The sequence below is a fragment of the Arachis stenosperma genome, chromosome 4, assembly GCF_014773155.1.
Source record: "Arachis stenosperma cultivar V10309 chromosome 4, arast.V10309.gnm1.PFL2, whole genome shotgun sequence".
In the NCBI taxonomy this organism is placed as follows: domain Eukaryota; kingdom Viridiplantae; phylum Streptophyta; class Magnoliopsida; order Fabales; family Fabaceae; genus Arachis; species Arachis stenosperma.
The window spans coordinates 90,628,170-90,647,655 of NC_080380.1; the positions used below are offsets into that span (position 1 = coordinate 90,628,170).

The 19,486-nt window shown below is 40.9% G+C and overlaps 2 non-coding genes across 2 annotated transcripts; one reads left to right on the forward strand and one right to left on the reverse strand.

The window, feature by feature from the left end:
- Positions 1-232: 232 nt before the first annotated feature.
- LOC130978766 (small nucleolar RNA R71) lies at positions 233-340 on the reverse strand. The gene has a single exon (XR_009086382.1). It is a non-coding gene; the product is annotated as a small nucleolar RNA R71 (small nucleolar RNA).
- A 17,820-nt stretch (positions 341-18,160) lies between these two features.
- Positions 18,161-18,268, forward strand: LOC130978288 (small nucleolar RNA R71). The gene has a single exon (XR_009085940.1). It is a non-coding gene; the product is annotated as a small nucleolar RNA R71 (small nucleolar RNA).
- Positions 18,269-19,486: the final 1,218 nt, after the last annotated feature.

Genomic DNA, 19,486 nt, shown 5'->3' on the forward strand with positions numbered 1-19,486 from the left:
TGGACTTCCAATGGAAGATCCTCATCAGTTCTTAGCTGAATTCTTGCAAATCTGTGACACAGTCAAGACTAATGGGGTAGACCCTGAGGTCTATAGACTGATGCTATTCCCTTTTGCTGTAAGAGACAGAGCTAGAATATGGTTGGACTCTCAACCTAAAGAAAGCCTGGACTCTTGGGAAAAGCTAGTCAATGCCTTCTTGGCAAAGTTCTTTCCACCACAAAGATGGAGTAAGCTTAGAGTGGAAGTCCAAACCTTCAGACAGAAGGATGGAGAATCCCTCTATGAAGCTTGGGAAAGATACAAACAATTGATCAGAAAATGTCCTTCTGACATGCTTTCTGAATGGAGCATCATAGGTATTTTCTATGATGGTCTCTCTGAACTATCTAAGATGTCCTTGGATAGCTATGCTGGAGGATCTCTTCATATGAAGAAGACGCCTACAGAAGCTCAAGAGCTCATTGAAATGGTTGCAAATAACCAATTCATGTACACTTCTGAGAGAAATCCTGTGAACAATGGGACAAGTCAGAAGAAAGGAGTTCTTGAGATTGATACTCTGAACGCCATTTTGGCTCAGAATAAAATATTGACTCAACAAGTCAATTTGATTTCTCAAAGTCTGTCTGGAATGCAACATGCACATGGCAGTACTAAGGATGCTTCATCTGAGGAAGAAGCTTATGATCCTGAGAACCCTTCAATGGAAGAGGTGAATTACCTAGGAGAACCCTATGGTAACACCTATAATTCTTCATGGAGAAATCACCCAAATCTCTCATGGAAGAATCAAGAGAGACCTCAACAAGATTTCAACAACAACAATGGTGGAAGAAACAGGTTTAGCAATGGCAAGCCTTTTCCATCATCTTCTCAGCAACAGACAGAGAATTCTAAGCAGAACCCCTCTGACTTAGCAACCATGGTCTCTGATCTAATCAAAACCACTCAAAGTTTCATGACTGAAACAAGGTCTTCCATTAGGAATTTGGAAGGACAAGTGGGACAGCTGAGCAAGAAAGTTACTGAACTCCCTCCAAGTACTCTTCCAAGCAACACAGAATAAAATCCAAAAGGAGAGTGCAAAGCCATCAATATAGCCGAATTTGGAGAGGAAGGGGAGGAAGTGAACGCCACTGAGGAAGACCTCAATGGGCGTGCACTAGCCTCCAATGAGTTCCCCAATGAGGAACCATGGGAATCTGGGACTCAAAATGAGACCATAGAGATTCCATTGGACTTACTTCTGCCTTTCATGAGCTCTGATGAGTATTCTTCCTCTGAAGAGGATGAGTATGTCACTGAAGAGCAAGTTGCTAAATACCTTAGAGCAATCATGAAGCTAAATGACAAGTTATTTGGAAATGAGACTTGGGAGGATGAACCTCCTTTGCTCACCAAAGAACTGGATGACTTGTCTAGGCAGAAATTACTTCAAAAGAGACAAGACCCTGGGAAGTTTTCCATACCTTGTACCATAGGCACCATGACCTTCAAGAAGGCTCTGTGTGACTTAGGGTCAAGTGTAAACCTCATGCCTCTCTCAGTAATGGAGAAGCTAAGGATCTTTGAGGTACAAGCTGCAAAAATCTCACTAGAGATGGCAGACAACTCAAGAAAACAAGCTTATGGACTTGTAGAGAATGTTTTGGTTAAGATTGAAGACCATTACATCCCTACTGATTTCATAGTCCTAGAGACTAGGAAATGCATGGATGAAACCATCATCCTTGGCAGACCTTTCCTAGCCACAGCAAAGGCTGTGATTGATGTTGATAGAGGTGAACTGATCATTCAAGTGAATGGAGAATCCTTTGTGTTTAAGGCTCAAGGATATCCCTCTGTCACCATGGAGAGGAAGCATGAAGAGCTTCTCTCAATTCAGAGACAAACAGAGCCCCCACAGTCAAACTCTAAGTTTGGTGTTGGGAGGCCACAACCAAACTCTAAGTTTGGTGTTGAACCCCCACATTCAAACTCTAAGTTTGGTGTTGGGAGGTTCCAACATTGCTCTGAGTATCTGTGAGGCTCCATGAGAGTCCTCTGTCAAGCTACTGACATTAAAGAAGCGCTTGTTGGGAGGCAACCCAATATTATATTTTACATATTTCTTTTGTTATTTTATTTTATTTTGTAGGTTGATGATCATAAGAAGTCACAAAATTAATTGAAAAAGCAAAAACAGAATGAAAAACAGGAAGAAAAATAGCACACCCTGGAGGAAGATGCTGCTGGCGTTCAAACGCCAGTAAGCCTAGCAGTTGGGCGTTTAACGCCCAGTCTGGCACCATTCTGGGCGTTTAACGCCAGAAAGGGGCACCAGACTGGCGTTAAACGCCAGAAAAGGGCAAGAACCTGGCGTTAAACGCCAGGAATGGGCACCAGCCCGGCGTTTAACGCCAGCAATGGCTCAAAACGTGAATTTTGATGCCATTTGGTGCAAGGATGACTTTTCCTTGACACCACAGGATCTGTGGACCCCACAGGACCCCACCACCACTCTCTTTCTTCTTCCCCCATTCACCAATCACCTCAACACCTCTTCCCCAAAAACCCTTCACCTATCAAATCCCATCTTTCTCTTCACCACTCACATCCATCCTTCATAAAACCCCACCACCTCACCCTTCAAATTCAAACCACTTTCCCTCCCAAACCCACCCATAATGGCCGAACCTCATCTCCCCTCTCTCCTATATAAACCCTTCTTAACCCCTTCATTTTCACACAACCTAAACAACACTTCTCCCCCTCTTTGGCCGAATACACCACCATCTCCCTCTTCCTCATTTCTTCTTCTTCTACTCTCTTCTTTCTTCTTTTGCTCGAGGACGAGCAACCATTTTAAGTTTGGTGTGGTAAAAGCATTGCTTTTTCGTTTTTCCATAACCATTATGGCATCCAAGGCCGGAGAAACCTCTAGAAAGAGGAAAGGGAAAGCAAAAGCTTCCACCTCCGAGTCATGGGAGATGGATAGATTCATCTCAAGGGTGCATCAAGACCACTTCTATGAAGTTGTGGCCTTGAAGAAGGTGATCCCCGAGGTCCCCTTTTCACTCAAAAAGGGTGAATATCCGGAGATCCGCCATGAGATCCGAAGAAGAGGTTGGGAAGTGCTTACCAACCCCATTCAACAAGTCGGAATCTTGATGGTTCAAGAGTTCTATGCCAATGCATGAATCACCAAGAACCATGATCAAAGTGTGAACCCGGATCCAAAGAATTATCTTACTATGGTTCGGGGGAAATACTTGGATTTTAGTCCGTAAAGTGTGAGGGTGGCGTTCAACTTGCCTATGATGCAAGGAGATGAACATCCTTACACAAGAAGGGTCAACTTTGATCAAAGGTTGGACCAAGTCCTCACAATCATATGTGAAGAGGGCGCACAATGGAAGAGAGATTCAAGAGGCAAGCCGGTTCAATTGAGAAGGCATGACCTCAAACCTGTGGCTAGAGGATGGTTGGAGTTTATCCAACGCTCAATCATTCCCACTAGCAACCGGTCCGAAGTTACTCTAGACCGGGCCATCATGATCCATAGCATCATGATTGGAGAAGAAGTGGAAGTTCATGAGGTCATAGCCCAAGAACTCTACAAGGTGGCGGATAAGTCCTCTACCTTAGCAAGGTTAGCCTTTCCTCACCTCATTTGTCACCTCTGTTATTCAGTTGGAGTTGACATAGAGGGAGACATCACCATTGATGAGGATAAGCCCATTACCAAGAAAAGGATGGAGCACACAAGAGACCCCTCTCATCATGAGATCCCTGAGATGCCTCAAGGGATGCACTTTCCTCCACAAGACTATTGGGAGCAACTAAACACCTCCCTAGGAGAATTGAGTTCCAACATGGGACAACTAAGGGTGGAGCACCAAGAACACTCCATTCTCCTCCATGAAATAAGAGAAGATCAAAGAATCATGAGAGAGGAGCAACAAAGGCAAGGAAGAGACATTGAGGAGCTCAAGAACTCCATAGGACCTTCAAGAGGAAGGAAGAGCCGCCATGACTAAGGTGGACCCGTTCCTTGATTTCCTTGTTCTTTATTCTTCTGTTTTTCGAATTTTTATGCTTATGTTTATCCATGTTTGTGTCTTGTGATCATTAGTGTCTTAGTGTCTATGCCTTAAAGTTATGAATGTCCTATGAATCCATCACCTTTCTTAAGAATTGTTCTTAATTGAAAAAGAAAAAGAATTGCATGAATTTTGAATTTTATAACAGTTTAATTACTTTGATGTGGTGGCAACACTTTTATCTTCTGAATGTATGCTTGAACAGTGCATATGTCTTTTGAATTTGTGGTTCATGAATGTTGGCTCTTGAAAGAATGATGAAAAAGGAGACATGTTACTGAGGATCTGAAAAATCATAAAAATCATTCTTGAAGCAAGAAAAAGCAGTGAATACAAAAAAAAAAAAGAGAAAGCAAGCGAAAAAAAAACCGAAAAAAAAAGAAAAAAAGAAAGAAAAAGAAAGAAATAAAGTTGTGATCCAAGGCAATAAGAGTGTGCTTAAGAACCCTGGACACCTCTAATTGGGGACTTTAGCAAAGCTGAGTCACAATCTGAAAAGGTTCACCCAATTATGTGTCTGTGGCATGTATGTATCCGGTGGTAATACTGGAAGACAGAGTGCTTTGGGCCACAACCAAGACTCAATAAAGTAGCTGTGTTCAAGAATCATCATACTTAACTAGGAGAATCAATAACACTATCTGGATTCTGAGTTCCTAAAGAAGCCAATCATTCTGAGTTCCAAAGGATAAAGTGAGATGCCAAAACTATTCAGAGGCAAAAAGCTAAAAGCCCCGCTCATCTAATTAATACTGATCTTCATAGATGTTTTTGGAGTTCATTGCATATTATTTTTTTTATCTTATTTGATTTTCAGTTGCTTGGGGACAAGCAACAATTTAAGTTTGGTGTTGTGATGAGCGGATAATTTATACGCTTTTTGGCATTGTTTTTAGTATGTTTTTAGTATCTTTTAGTTAGTTTTTATTATATTTTTATTAGTTTTTAGTTAAAATTCACTTTTCTGGACTTTACTATGAGTTTGTGTGTTTTTTTGTGATTTCAGGTATTTTCTGGCTGAAATTGAGGGACCTGAGCAAAAATCTGATTCAGAGACTGAAAAGGACTGCAGATGCTGTTGGATTCTGACCTCCCTGCACTCGAAGTGGATTTTCTGGAGCTACAGAAGCTCAATTGGCGCGCTTTCAACGGCGTTGGAAAGTAGACATCCTGGGCTTTCCAGAAATATATGATAGTCCATACTTTGCCCAAGATTTGATGGCCCAAACCGGCGTTCAAAGTCACCTCAAGAAATTCCAGCGTTAAACGCCGGAACTGGCACCTAAATGGGAGTTAAACGCCCAAACTGGCATAAAAGCTGGCGTTTAACTCCAAGGAGAGTCTCTACACGAAAATGCTTCATTGCTCAGCCCAAGCACACACCAAGTGGGCCCGGAAGTGGATTCTTATGTCATTTACTCATCTTTGTACACCTTAGGCTACTAGTTTTCTATAAGTAGGACCTTGTACTATTGTATTTGACATCGGGGGGGGTAGCTATCTTTGAGTTTTATGCTATCTTAGATCGTTTGGGAGGCTGGCCATTCGGCCTTGCCTAGACCTTGTTCTTATGTATTTTCAACGGTGGAGTTTCTACACACCATAGATTAAGGTGTGGAGCTCTGCTGTACCTCGAGTATTAATGCAATTACTATTGTTCTTCTATTCAATTCCGCTTGTTCTTTGTCCAAGATATCACTTGTTTTTCAACTTGATGAAGGTGATGATTGTCACGAATCATCACCATTCTCACTCATGAACAAAGTGACTGACAACCACTCTTGTTCTACAAGCATACGAGGCTTAGTGAATATCTCTTGGATTCTTTAATCGGAGTCTTCGTGGTATAGGCAAGAACTGATGGCGGCATTCAAGAGAATCCGGAAGGTCTAACCTTGTCTGTGGTATTCTGAGTAGGATTCAATGATTGAATGACTGTGACGTGCTTCAAACTCCTGAGGGCGGGGCGTTAGTGATAGACGCAAAAGAACCACTGGATTCTATTTCGGCCTGATTGAGAACCGACAGATGGATAGCCTATGCTGTGACAGAGCATCTGGGACGTATTCCAATGAGAGGATGGGAGGTAGCCACTGACAACGGTGAAACCCTACACGAGCTTGCCATGGAAAGGAGTAAGAAGGATTGGATGAAGACAGTAAGAAAGCAGAGAGACGGAAGGGAAGGCATCTTCATACGCTTATCTGAAGCTCTCACCAATGATATACATAAGTATCTCTATCTTTATCTTTATGCTTTATTCGTTTATCACTATACCCATTTGAGTCTGCCTGACTGAGATTTACAAGGTGACCATAGCTTGCTTCATAGCAACAATCTCCGTGGGATCGACCCTTACTCACGTAAGGTTTATTACTTGGACGACCCAGTGCACTTGCTGGTTAGTTGTGCGAAGTTGTGTTTTTGCCATGGTATTGAGCACCAAGTCTTTGGAGCCATTACCGGGGATTATTTGAATATGGACAAAGTAGTGATCACAATTTCGTGCACCATGCATAATCTCATGATTTTGGCTAGAGCTTTGATGCACTCAAATTGCTTGATTTCAGGACAAATGAAGCATGGAAGAATCACGTTAGCATTCACGTTAACTTAGTTAACGTGACTACTAACGTGGGATGGCAATTGGCTTGCAACGTTAATGAGAAAAGTGATCACCAATAACGCCTGCGAAGCCATTCATAGCCTACGTTAAGAGCCACGTTAACTAAGTTAACGTGGTACTTAACGTAGAAGGAAAGGAGGACTCCACGTTAATGAGAAACGTGAACTCCAATAACGTTTCTCCTCAACGTTAGTGGTAAAAGTGAACACCACTAATGTTGGGAAACTAGGCAATGCCCCACGTTAAGAGTTACGTTAACTAAGTTAACGTGAACTCTAACGTGGACAAGGATCAACAATGCCAACGTTAGTGACACTCACTTTTGTCACTAACGTTGGATCATTTTCATTGCCTACGTTAACTCTCACGTTAATATTGTTAACGTGAAAGTTAACGTGGAGTGGGGTTCAAAGAACCAATGTTAGTGACACTCACTTTTGTCACTAACGTTGGAAGATGGCTTCATTACTACGTTAAAAGCCACGTTAACTTAGTTAACGTGGGTTCTAACGTAGGGGATTAAGACAATTAGAGCGTTAGTGACAAAGGTAAGTGTCACTAACGCTCTCGAAGGTGATAGGTGCCCACGTTAAGAGCTACGTTAGCTAAGCCAACGTAAGACCTAACGTAGGAGGCAAAAGGCAAGCAACGTTAATAGGAAAAGTGATTCCCATTAACGTTTGCGAAAAGGAGCACAAGCCAACGTTAATGGGAAAAGTGAGTCCCATTAACGTTGGTCAAGAATTGAGAAGGAACGTTAGAAGTCACGTTAAGACTTCTAACATTGAGAATAACGTGGGCATATAAGGGTGGAACATTAGTAGAAAAGGTGAATGCCACTAACGTTCTTGCACCCAGAAATGTATTCCACGATTAATCTCACTAAATTCCCAAGCCTAATTCATATTTCTCTGCAAGCTGGGCCCACTAAAGATGAGAATTGCTTCAACTCAAGGTCCAAAGCCCACATCCAAGACTTGAAGAACTCACTAGAAGATCATGAGGAGTAGTATATATAGGAATAGTTTTGAACTAGATAGGAACTTTTTACATCTTGGAGAACTACTCTCTGCATATTTTTGATTCCTAGAGCTATGAACAACAAAACCCCTTTCATTGGGTTAGGGAGCTCTGCTGTAATTTGATGGATCAATATTAGTTTTCATTCTTCTTCTTCTATCTTTTCTCTTGATTTTACTAGAAAGCTTTCAATCTTAATTCAATTGGTTAGTTATCTTGGAAAAAAAACACTCCATAATTGGATCTCTTCGGAACCTTGGAAGAGGAATGAAGAGATCATGCTAGAATTGCTTTCTCATGCTGGACCAATTTGTGTTGGGATGGATATGTGACTATAATCCCCTCAATACTTGAATTGGGAAATGTATGTGGTATAATCAGTGACCATACTTCATCTCTTCTCATGAGCAATTGACCAAGGAATTGGCTATTGATCAAGATTTGAGAGATTGGATTACCAAGGAATTGGGATTCAATCACTTAAGATTGCCAAGGAGATCAATGAATGCATTGATTGAGGAAGAGATGAGAATGAACTTGATCCGGAGAATTGCAACATCTCCTAAACCCAATGATCTCCCCATTTCTGATCTTACCCATTCTCTTTAATTTCTGCTATTTACTTTTATGAGCATTACCCCAATTCCACATTTAAGATTCTGCACTTTAATTTCTGCTATTTACTCTCTAGTCATTTAAATTGCTGCATCTCAATCTAAGTTCTGTTTAGCTCAACTAGCATATTCTTCTAGCTAAAGTTGCTTGACCAATCAATCGTTTTGGGATTCGACCTCACTCTATAGTGAGTTTTACTTGACGATAATTCGGTATACTTGCCGAAGGAAAATTTGTTGAGAGACAAGTTTCCATGCATCAAGTTTATAGCGCCGTTGCCGGGGATTGATTTTGAATCAACAATGATTAAGCTTGAAGATTACTAGATTGAGCAATTTTTTTCCGTTATTCTTTTCTATATTCAGTAATTTACCTTAGTTTGTTCTTAATTTCTTCCTCACCCCCTACACCCTCTCTATTTTCTGTTCTCTTTTCTTAGTTTATCATAATTCAGCTCACTAACCCACTAACTGTTTGATAAATTGCATCACTCACACTAACAGTCATTCTAACAAAAATTTTCTTCACTATATCTCCTGTTGTGCATTCTGTTTGTTGTATGACAAGGAGAAGAGAAGGAATCTCAACATCCTTTGATTCAGAGTCTGAGAGAACCCTTTGGAGACGAAAAAGGGAAGCAAGAGGAAAAAGAATTGTTGGTGCTAAGGAAGAGGAAGAGTATTTTGAACCCAACATGGAAGAGAATTTGGAGAACAATCATGAAGAAGAAGCTCATAATCATGCCAGAGAAGGCCATGCAAACTGGGTTGGGCATGAAAGAAGGGTCTTAGGATCCTATATCAATCCTAATCCAAGAAACTGTGGAAGCAGCATTCAGAAACCCACCATTCATGCCAACAATTTCGAGCTAAAACCTCAGCTCATCACTTTGGTGCAAAATAATTGCTCATTTGGAGGAGGTGCTCAAGAAGACCCTAACCAACACTTGACCACCTTCTTGAGGATTTGTGACACAGTGAAGATAAATGGAGTCCACCCGGATGTCTATAGGTTGCTCTTGTTCCCCTTTTCACTCAGGGACAAGGCAACAAAGTGGCTTGAATCCTTCCCAAAAGAAAGCCTGACAGATTGGGAGGAGGTAGTGAACAAGTTTTTAGCAAGATTTTATCCTCCTCAAAAGATTAATAGGCTAAGAACTGAGGTGCAGACTTTCAGGCAACAAGATGGTGAGACACTTTATGAAGCATGGGAGAGATTCAAAGACTTGACAAGGAGATGCCCACCAGGGATGTTTAATGTGTGGGTTCAACTTCACATCTTCTATGAAGGTCTTTCCTATGAGTCAAAGAAGGCTGTAGATCATTCATCATGAGGTTCTTTAAACAAGAAGAAAACCGTTGAAGAAGCCATAGATGTCATTGAAACAGTTGCTGAGAATGACTACTTCTATGCCTCTGAAAGAAGTAACACTAGAGGAGTAATGGAGCTTAACCACATGGATGCACTGTTAGCCCAAAATAAGATGATCACCAAGCAGCTAGCAGATCTTACCAAGAAGGTGGAAGAGAACCAAGTTGCAGCAACCATCACCTTATCACCAACTCATGAAGGAGTAAACATAGGAGAAGAAGGTGACTGGGAGCAAGCCAACTATGTGGGAAATTCACCTAGACAAGTCCATGATCCATACTCTAAAACATACAACTCTGGATGGAGAAATCACCCTAACTTTGGATGGGGAAACCAACAAGACCAAGGACAAGATTCGAAACGTTCCAACTTCAACTCCAACAACAATGCCACTCATCAAAACACCTCATAGAGATATTACCAACATCCATCTAGCCAACCTTCTCAACCACCTAATCTCAACCCACCATCATCCACAGATGATAGGCTTTCAAAGATTGAGGCTCTACTTGAAAACATGTGCAGAGAAGTCCAAGATAACAAGGTGTTTAAGGAAGAAGTGCGAGCCAACATCAAGAATCAAGGAGAAAACATCAAGAGATTGGAGTCCCAAGTAGGCTATCTATCTCAACAAATTCCCAAACCCACTGATGGATTCCCCAGTGATACAGAGAAGAATCCAAGAGGATAACCAAAGAAAGTGAGACGGGAAGAATGCAAAATGATAACCACAAGTGATGAGGGAAGTATGAATGGAGTAGAACACCTCCAAAATCACCAACAGGAAAGTCAAGAGGAAGGAAGCTGTGCAACTTCACTCACTCTAAGGAAGAGCTAAAGAAAAAGGAGGCATTGAACCCATATGCACCCTTCCCCCACAGGCTTAAAGGTAGTGTAGCAAGGAGAATGTACTCAAGGTTTCTTCATATGTTTGCATCTTTAGATGTAAATATACCATTCATTAAAGCCCTCCAACAGATGCCCTTCTACATCAAGTATATAAGGGAGCTACTAGCCAGAAAAAGTCCATTGAAGGGTGGACAAACAATAAAGATGTACAGAGATTATAGTGCTCTCATTCAACCAGGACCACCCACAAAGAAGGAGGACCCAGGAAGCTTCTACATTCCTTGTGCCATAGGAGAAACAATGATTGACAAAGGACTTTGTGACTTAGGAGCAAGCATCAACTTAATGCCTCTCTCTCTCATGAAAAAGCTCCACATCAATGAACTAACTCCTACTGATGTGATTATCAGATTGGCGGACAAAACCCAAAAACAAGCAGTAGGAATAGTTGAAAATGTGCTAGTAAAGGTTGGGAGCTACTATCTTCCCACAGATTTTGTTGTTTTGGAAATGGATGAGAATCCTATCTACCCCATCATTCTGGGAAGACCCTTTCTAGCCACAGCTAGAGCACTCATAGATGTAGAACGAGGAGAGTTAGTGCTGAGAATACATGATGAGCAGCTCGCTTTCAATGTTTACAACCTCTCACAAGGAGCAGATCACAAAGACAATAAGATGATAGAAGAGCCAAACGAGAAAACAAAAACAACACAATTGGAAGCCCCGTTGGTTGAGAAGCAATATAGTCAGAAAGAACCATGTTCAAAGGTGATCCAAGAGGAACTAGACCCACCAGAGTCATGCAAGATCAATAACAAGATTCCCCTGGAGAAAGAATCTATAGAAAACAAGAAAACATCAATGGAAACAAGGGAAAGAGTTCCAAGGAGATGGAGAAGCAGAAAGATACCTACAGAAGATCTCCCCTTAGGAGATGAACTTCTCAACGAGTTCACTGGAGGCAAACATATTGCAAGAGGGGAGGACTTCAAGTACCATCAACCTCCTTGACAAGAACCAAACGTCAAGCTAGTGACGCTAAAGAAGCGCTTCATGGGAGGCAACCCATGTTCTATAACCCTTTCTCTTTAAATTTCAAATAATATTAGTAATAAGACAATTTCCATGGAATTTCAATCCAACTTTGACAATTAATATAAAGTCCCTCTACATGCAACGTATAGTACATGATAAGTTTGGTGTTCAAAGCACACCAAGTGTGGTCTGAACACACCTTATGAGGAAAGTTCATTCCCCAAACTTGTTGCACCATGTGATTACAAACAAGTTTGTTGTACCAACGTGCATGCATGAGGAGTCTAATGTTTAATTGAATTGTTTTCATGGAAAGCATTTAGTTAATAGAAACAAAAGAAAAAGAAAAAGAAAGAGAAACATTTTAATAGTTAACACTTTTTCCCACCAAAAGGTTCAAATAACCCATTGCATTTACTGCTTGTATATAGGGAATCAAAAAGGACATTGATGGTAATTGATAGGACAATTAATACAAGGAGATTCGGCCACTACACCAAGGGAATTTTACACTTGTCTTCATAGGGAATGTCCTTGGAGATGTTGCCATGCAACATGGGGAATGAATGACTTTGGAGACCGAACCAAGACCCTCATAAAAGAGGTGATCCATGTGATAATCCAAACTCAAAACCCCAACCGTCCACTATCAAAACAACACCATTAATCCACACCCTTCAACAATTGCCATCCCTATATATAAACCCCTTCACACAACCCTTCTGTACACACCCTGTATCCCCATTCTTTTCTTTTCACTTCTTTCTCTCGGCCATACACACTTCACGTGCACCTTATATACTCACCTCTTATTTTCTCTCTTCAAAACGCATTTCTTCAAGACTCATTCTACTTCAACCTAACTGAACTCCATCTCCAACCCCTTAGCCTCTGATATTCAATTCTCACTCATGGCAGCTGGTGCGCGAAATTGTGAACTATACTTTTTCACAACTCTCATAATCCCTGGTAATGGCTCCAAAAACTTGGTGCGCTCAATACCATGGCATTACACAACTTCGCACAACTAACCAGCAAGTGCACTGGGTCGTCCAAGTAATAAACCTTACGTGAGTAAGGGTCGATCCCACGGAGATTGTTAGTATTGAAGCAAGCTATGGTCATCTTGTAAATCTTAGTTAGGCAAACTCAGATATATATGGTGATGAACGAAAATAACATAAAAGATAAAGATAGTGATACTTATGTAATTCATTGGTAGGAACTTCAGATAAGCGCATGAAGATGCCTTCCCTTCCGTCTCTCTGCTTTCCTACTGTCTTCATCCAACCCTTCTTACTCCTTTCCATGGCAAGCTCGTATAGGGTCTCACTGTTGTCAGCAGCTACCTCCCATCCGCGCAGTGAAAGCTAATGCTCAATACTCTGTCACAGTACGGCCAATCACCGATTTGGTTCCCTCCCCTACCGGAATAGAATAACTCTTTTGCGTCTGTCACTAACGCCCAGTAGGTTACAGGTTTGAAGCACGTCACAGTCATTCAATCATTGAATCCTACTCAGAATACCACAGACAAGGTTAGACCTTCCGGATTCTCTTGAATGCTGCCATTAGTTCTTGCCTATACCACGAAGACTCTGATCTCACGGAATGGCTGGCTCGTTTGTCAGGCGAGCACTCGGTTGTCAGGCGATCAACCATGCATCATGCAATCAGGAATCCAAGAGATATTCACTAAGCCTTAGATGCTTGTAGAACAAGAATGGTTGTCAGTCACCTTGTTCATGGGTGAGAATGGTGATGGGCGTCAATCATCACCTTCATCATGTTGAAGAACAAGTGATATCTTGGTAAAAGAACAAGCGAAATTTGAATGGAAGAACAATAGTAATTGCATTAATACTCGAGGTACAGCAGAGCTTCACACCTTAATCTATGGTGTGTAGAAACTCCACCGTTGAAAATACATAAGCATAAGGTCTAGGCATGGCCGAATGGCCAGCCTCCCAATGATCTAAGAACTAAAATTTCCAAAGATGATCTAGAGATCTAAAAGTGATCAAAAGCTTTCTATACAATAGTAAAAGGTCCTACTTATAAGAAACTAGTGGCCTAGGGTGTACAGAAATGAGTAAATGACATAAAAATCCTCTTCCGGGCCCACTTGGTGTGTGCTTGGGCTGAGCAATGAAGCAATTTCGTGTAGAGACTCTTCTTGGAGTTAAACGCCAGCTTTGGTGCCAGTTTGGGCGTTTAACTCCCATTTAGGTGCCAGTTCCGGCGTTTAACGCTGGAATTTCTTGAGGTGACTTTGAACGCCAGTTTGGGCCATCAAATCTTGGGCAAAGTATGGACTATTATATATTGCTGGAAAGCCCAGGATGTCTACTTTCCAACGCCGTTGAGAGCGCGCCAATTGGGCTTCTGTAGCTCCAGAAAATCCACTTCGAGTGCAGGGAGGTCAGAATCCAACAGCATCTGCAGTCCTTTTGAGTCTCTGAATCAGATTTTTGCTCAGGTCCCTCAATTTCAGCCAGAAAATACCTGAAATCACAGAAAAACACACAAACTCATAGTAAAGTCCAGAAAAGAGAATTTTGATTAAAAACTAATAAAAACATACTAAAAACTAACTATATCATATCAAAAACATACTAAAAACAATGCCAAAAAGTATACAAATTATCCGCTCATCACAACACCAAACTTAAATTGTTGCTTGTCCCCAAGCAACTGAAAATCAAATAAGATAAAAAGAAGAGAATATGCAATGAACTCCAAAAACATCTATGAAGATCAGTATTAATTAGATGAGCGGGGCTTTTAACTTTTTGCCTCCGAACAGTTTTGGCATCTCACTCTATCCTTTGAAATCCAGAATGGTTGGCTTCTTTAGGAACTTAGAATCCAGATAGTGTTAATGATTCTCTTAGTAAAGTATGATGATTCTTGAACATAGCTATTTATTGAGTCTTGGCTGTGGCCCAAAGCACTCTGTCTTCCAGTATTACCACCGGATACATACATGCCACAGACACATAATTGGGTGAACCTTTTCAGATTGTGACTCAGCTTTGCTAAAGTCCCCAATTAGAGGTGTCCAGGGTTCTTAAGCACACTCTTATTGCCTTGGATCACAACTCTTTATTCCTTTCTTTTTCTTTCTTTTTTCGATTTTTTTTTTGAAATGCTTTTTCTTGCTTCAAGAATCATTTTATTGATTTTTCAGATCCTCAGTTAACATGTCTCTTTTTTCATCATTCTTTCAAGAGCCAACATTCATGAACCACAAATTCAAAAGACATATGCACTGTTTAAGCATACATTCAGAGAGCAAAAATATTGCCACCACATCAAAATAATTAAACTATTATAAAATTCAAAATTCATGCAATTCTTTCTTTTATCAATTAGGCACGTTTTTATTGAAGAAAGGTGATGGATTCATAGGACATTCATAACTTTAAGGCATAGACACTAAGACACTAATGATCATAAGACACAAACATAGATAAACACAAAGCAAAATTTTCGAAAAACAGAAGAACAATAACAAGGAAATCAAAGAACGGGTCCACCTTAGTGATGGCGGCTCTTTCTTGCTCTTGAAGATCCTATGGAGTGCTTGAGCTCCTCAATGTCTCTTCCTTGTCTTTGTTGCTCCTCCCTCATGATTCTTTGATCTTCTCTAATTTCATGAAGGATGATGGAGTGTTCTTTGGATTCGGGTTCACACTTTGGTCATGGTTCTTTGTGATCCATGCATTGGCATAGAACTCTTGAACCATCAAGATTCCGACTTGTTGAATGGGGTTGGTAAGAACTTCCCAACCTCTTCTTCGGATCTCATGGCGGATCTCCGGATATTCACCCTTTTTGAGTGAAAAGGGGACCTCGGAGATCACCTTCTTCAAGGCCACAACTTCATAGAAGTGGACTTGATGCACCCTTGAGAGGAATCTATCCATCTCCCATGACTCGGAGGTGGAAGCTTTTGCCTTCCCTTTCCTCTTTCTAGAGGTTTCTCCGGCCTTGGATGCCATAAATGGTTATGAAAAGGCAACACTTTTACCACACCAAACTTAAAATGTTTGCTCGTCCTCGAGCAAAAGAAGAAAGAAGAGAGTAGAAGAAGAAGAAATGAAGAAGAGGGAGATGGTAGTGTATTCGGCCAAGAAGGGTAAGAAAGGGTGTTTAGGTTGTGTGAAAATGAAGAGTTGAAGAAGGGTATTTATAGGAGAGAGGGGGGTAAAGGTTCGGCCATTATGGGTGGGTTTGGGAGGGAAAGTGGTTTGAATTTGAAGGGTGAGGTTGGTGGGGTTTTATGAAGGATGGATGTGAGTGGCGAAGAGAAAGATGGGATTTGATAGGTGAGGGGTTTTTGGGGAAGAGGTGTTGAGGTGATTGGTGAATGGGGGAAGAAGAGAGAGAGTGATGGTAGGGTCCTGTGGGGTCCACAGATCCTGTAGTGTCAAGGAAAAGTCATCCCTGCACCAAATGTTGCTCAAAATCACGTTTTGAGCCATTTCTGGCGTTAAACGCCGGGCTGGTGCCCATTCCTGGCGTTTAACGCCAGGTTCTTGCCCTTTACTGGCGTTTAACGCCAGTCTGGTGCCCCTTTCTGGCGTTAAACGCCCAGAATGGTGCCAGACTGGGCGTTAAACGCCCAACTGCTAGGCTTACTGGCGTTTAAACGCCAGCAGCTTCTTCCTCCAGGGTGTGCTGTTTTTCTTCCTGTTTTTCATTCTGTTTTTGCTTTTTTCATTGTTTTTGTGACTTCTTATGATCATCAACCTACAAAAAAGATAAAATAACAAAAGAAAATAATTAATTATAAAACATTGGGTTGCCTCCTAACAAGCGCTTCTTTAATGTCATTAGCTTGACAGAGGGTTCTCATGGAGCCTCAGAAATGCTCAGAACCGTGTTGAAACCTCCCAACACCAAACTTAGAGTTTGAATGTGGGGTTTCAACACCAAACTTAGAGTTTGGTTGTGGCCTCCCAACACCAAACTTAGAGTTTGACTGTGGGGGCTCTGTTTGGCTCTGTTTTGAGAGGAGCTCTTCATGCTTCCTCTCCATGATGACAGAGGGATATCCTTGGGCCTTAAACACCAAGGATTTTTCATTCACTTGAATGATTAACTCTCCTCTGTCAACATCAATCATAGCCTTTGCTGTGGCTAGGAAGGGTCTGCCAAGGATGATGGATTCATCCATGCACTTCCCAGTCTCTAGGACTATGAAATCAGTAGGAATGTACTGGTCTTCAACTTTAACCAGAACATCCTCTACAAGTCCATGGGCTTGTTTTCTTGAGTTGTCTGCCATCTCTAATGAGATTCTTGCAGCTTGCACCTCTAAGATCCCTAATTTCTCCATTACAGAGAGGGGCATGAGGTTCACACTTGACCCTAAGTCACACAAGGCCTTCTTGAAGGTCATGGTGCCTATGGTACAAGGTATAGAAAACTTCCCAGGATCCTGCCTCTTTTGAGGCAGTTTCTGCCTAGACAAGTCATCCAGTTCTTTGGTGAGCAAGGGTGGTTCATCCTCCCAAGTCTCATTTCCAAATAACTTGTCATTCAGTTTCATGATTGCTCCAAGGTATTTAGCAACTTGCTCTTCAGTGACATACTCATCCTCTTCAGAGGAAGAATATTCATCAGAGCTCATGAATGGCAGAAGTAGGTCCAATGGGATCTCTATGGTCTCAATTTGAGCCTCAGATTCCCATTGTTCCTCATTGGGGAACTCATTGGAGGTTAGTGCACGCCCACTGAGGTCTTCCTCAGTGGCGTCCTCCTCCTCTCTTTCCTCCCAGAATTCGGCCATGTTAATGGCTTTGCACTCTCCTTTTGGATTTTCTTCTGTATTACTTGGGAGAGTACTAGGAGGGAGTTCAGTAATTTTCTTGCTCAGCTGACCCACTTGTCCTTCCAAATTTCTGATGGAGGACCTTGTTTCATTCATGAAACTTTGAGTGGTCTTTATTAGATCAGAGACCATTGTTGCTAAGTCAGAAGTATTCTGCTTAGAACTCTCTGTCTGTTGCTGAGAAGATGATGGAAAAGGCTTGTTATTGCTAAACCTGTTTCTTCCACCATTATTGTTATTGAAACCTTGTTGAGGTCTCTCTTGATTCTTCCATGAAAAATTTGGGTGATTTCTCCATGAAGAATTGTAGGTATTTCCATAGGGTTCTCCTAGGTAATTCACCTCTTCCATGGAAGGGTTCTCAGGATCATAAGCTTCTTCCTCAGATGAAGCATCCTTAGTACTGTTTGGTGCATTTTGCATTCCAGACAGACTTTGAGAAATCAAATTGACTTGTTGAGTCAATATCTTGTTCTGAGCCAATATGGCATTCAGAGTGTCAATCTCAAGAACTCCTTTCTTCTGACTAGTCCCATTGTTCACAGGATTCCTTTCAGAAGTGTACATGAATTGGTTATTTTCAACCATTTCAATCAATTCTTGAGCTTCTGCAGGCGTCTTCTTCAGATGAAGAGATCCTCCAGCAGAGCTATCCAAGGACATCTTAGATAGTTCAGAGAGACCATCATAGAAAATACCTATGATGCTCCATTCAGAAAGCATGTCCGAGGGACATTTTCTGATTAATTGTTTGTATCTTTCCCAAGCTTCATAGAGGGATTCTCCATCCTTCTGTCTGAAGGTTTGGACTTCCACTCTAAGCTTACTCCATCTTTGTGGTGGAAAGAACTTTGCCAAGAAGGCATTGACTAGCTTTTCCCAAGAGTCCAGGCTTTCTTTAGGTTGAGAATCCAACCATATTCTAGCTCTGTCTCTTACAGCAAAAGGGAATAGCATCAGTCTATAGACCTCAGGGTTAACCCCATTAGTCTTGACTGTGTCACAGATTTGCAAGAATTCAGCTAAAAACTGATGAGGATCTTCCATTGGAAGTCCATGGAACTTGCAATTCTGTTGCATTAGAGAAACTAATTGAGGCTTAAGCTCAAAGTTGTTTGCTCCAATGGCAGGGATAGAGATGCTTCTCCCATAGAAGTCGGGAGTAGGTGCAGTAAAGTCACCCAGCACCTTCCTTGCATTGTTGGCATTGTTGTTGTTTTCGGCTGCCATGGGTTCTTCTTCCTTGAAGAATTCGGTCAGGTCCTCTAAAGAGAGTTGTGCTTTGGCTTCTCTTAGCTTTCTCTTCAAGGTCCTTTCGGGTTCAGGATCAGCTTCAATAAGAATGCCTTTATCTCTGCTCCTGCTCATATGAAAGAGAAGAGAAAAAGAAAATGTGGAATCCTCTATGTCACAGTATAGAGATTCCTTGAAATGTCAGAGGAAAAGAGAAATAGAAAGAAGAAGGAGAAGAAGAATTCGAACTTTAATTAGATAAGGTTCGAATTGTGCATTTAGAATGAGTGGTACTCCATAAATAGAAGGATGTGAGAAGGAGGGAAGAGGATTTTCGAAAATTCAATTAAAAGATTTTGAAAACATTTTGAAAATTTGATTGATAAATTTCGAAAAATAAAGGTGGAAGAGAAATCAAGTGATTTTTGAAAAAGATTTTGAAATTAGAAACTAAAAAGATTTGATTGAAAACTAATTTGAAAAAGATGAGGTTAAAAAGATTTAATTGAAAAGTTAAGGTTTTAAAAAGATGTGATTGAGAAGATATGATTTGAAAACAATTTAAAAAGATATGATTTGAAAACAATTTAAAAAGATATGATTTTAAAAATTAGTGACTTGCCTAACAAGAAAAGATATGATTCAAACATAAAACCTTCCTTAATAGAAAAGGCAAAAAATGTTCAATCAAATCATTAATTGTTAGTAAGTATCCTTGAAAAAGGAAAGAAATTAATTTTGAAAGCATTTGATTGAAAAGATTTGATTTGAAAAAGATTTGATTTGAAAAACTTGAAAAAATTGGTTTGA